A 2,347-nucleotide genomic window follows, 5' to 3' on the forward strand; every position below is an offset into this window, starting at 1 on the left:
GTTTATCCTTATTCTATATTTTTTTTATTATTTTGAGTTTGATCGTTATTTGTGCATCCGGCACGGGCCATTAATGGGCATCTACAAACACAAACGTTAATTAGCATTTAGCAGTCATTTAAATCCAAATTCAGAAAAGTCCATCACACACACCATTTTGGGCCTATTGGGCAGATCAGACCAACAATGTAAGGCCCATTTAAAATAGCCCATTTATATCGTAAGTAGACCGAGGATGTAGGCCTCCTTAGTCCTTTCAAACGTTCGTTTCTCCATCGGAAAAGCACTCTCCGGTCATATAATACTCAAACTTCTCAACCACATTCGCCGGAAGAGGCACGAGAACTCTCACGGCCTTAACATCTCCGATCACCGGCGGAAACAAGCAGAAGACATCGCTGGTTAAAGGGTTCAATTCAAGAGGCTTCCCGAACCCAAAATCCAAGTCCTGAAATCCCAATTTTAACCAGTCCGATATAACCAAACTGGACGACAAGTCGGATTGGAGGCTTTTGTCCTTCAGCAGAATGATCGTCGAGTTGACGTAAACGGTCATCGATGATCGATTTGGCGTTCTGCACCAAGTGAACGACGGCGTTTAAAGCCATGAGCAGGCCAATTCGTTAACAGAAGATTTGGCGCATCCGAGAACGAAGGTATTTCTGTAATAGCCGTGAGCTTGACGTGGCGGTTGTGGAACGGTGGGATTAGTGGACGGCCGACGGGGGAGATTTGATTGGGAAATAATTTGGGCCCAGGCATGCAGAAATTGGGACGTTCCAATGCCATCGCATAAACAGTGATTGATCGCCGTGGTTAGAATCATACCACCACACCGGAGATACGTAACCTGAAAATTCTCTAATTTTTAAATACCATGAATTCTCTTCTTCTTTTTTCTTTTTTCTTTTTTTTTTTCTGGGAAAAGAAATTACAAAAAAAAAAAAAAAAAAAAGAACAATATTTTCTGAAAAAGAGAAAAAGGAAACATAAAAGAATAATATTAACAAATAGTGTGATTTTTAGAATTTTAACCATAGAGTTCGAGTATGACCACAGTTTAGGTCCCTTTAACAACTATTTTTTGTTTTGTTTTTTTATTTTTGAAAATTGTTTTTGCTTTCTCACGATCTTCATCTTGATAAATATTTGAAATTTTTGACATTATAAAGTTCGGGTATGATCATAGTTTAGGTTCATAACTATTTTTTTATTTTTATTTTTGAAAATTTTGTTTGCTTTCTCACCATTATCTTACCATGATTTTCTTCTTCCTTAGGTAAATATTTGAATTTATTGCTAAAATTTTAAAAACTATTTTTTAAAAGTGATAATACACTAGTTGATTAATCTTAGTTTTCTAAATTTCTTTTCAACTTTCTTCTTCAAATAATTTTCTTTCAAATTTCTTAGTCATCATACTTACTTGCCACATGTTAAAATATTTTCTTAGTTTTTAAACACTTTAACATTTTAAATTTTACACTTCATTGTACAATAGTTTAGTAGATCAGCTATTGCAATTGGATCTTTTAACATTAAAAGCATTGGTTAAAATAAAGTATAATTGAAACAAATATTTGAGATATATAAATTATTGCAAAGAGGATAAGACTCCACATTTAACATATATATGTTAATTTCAAGCTTCTGAGGGTCCACAGGACAAGCCCTAAGCCGTCCAGCCAGGGGATAATAATCCACTAGAACTCTCGAAAGATCATATTTCAATAAACCAAAACACACTTCATCGAAAACCTTAGAAATATGCTTCGGAGTTTCGCTGCTTGGTTTTATCAAAACAGCGTCGTTTCGATACTCGCACTTTGGGACTTCCTCACTTTTGATCATCACTCCCTTTGCTGCCATTGATTTCATACTTTTTTTTTTTTTTTTTAATTTTTAAATAATGTGAAGTTGGATTTTGGAAGATGATAGTATGATATATTTATATAGAATTTTAGTATCAAAATATGTATTTGATATTTTTCTTTCACTTCTAATGGTTTCAACTTCAATCCATATTTAGGGCTAGCTAGCTTTGGTTTATTATTATGATTATTATTTTTAAAAAAAGGGGGGAAAAAAAAGGGTTGTATTTTTATGGTCTCAAATGTTTTAGATTTGCTTCCTATGTTTGAGTACGCTTTGGAATCTCGGCAAAATAAATAAATAAAATTACTTTTTACCATGGCTAATTATTTTATTTAAAAAAAATTGAAATTCTTTGGTGTCTTTTTTTGGGTAATAAATAAAACTTATTTGCTATCTATTTCTTTATATTGTTTTTCATTCTTTCATAAACTTTGAAATCAATTAACCAAATTATAAATAGCAATAATAATAA

At 32.6% G+C, this 2,347-nt stretch overlaps 1 pseudogene; it reads right to left on the minus strand.

Moving 5' to 3' along the window:
* Positions 1–256: 256 nt before the first annotated feature.
* LOC120084836 (alcohol acyltransferase 9-like) lies at positions 257–1,869 on the minus strand (annotated as a pseudogene).
* Between the last annotated feature and the right edge of the window lie 478 nt (positions 1,870–2,347).

Source organism: Benincasa hispida, unplaced genomic scaffold (genome assembly GCF_027475165.1).
Source record: "Benincasa hispida cultivar pf3 unplaced genomic scaffold, pf3_genome.v1.1 HicScf450, whole genome shotgun sequence".
NCBI classification, from domain to species: Eukaryota; Viridiplantae; Streptophyta; class Magnoliopsida; order Cucurbitales; family Cucurbitaceae; genus Benincasa; species Benincasa hispida.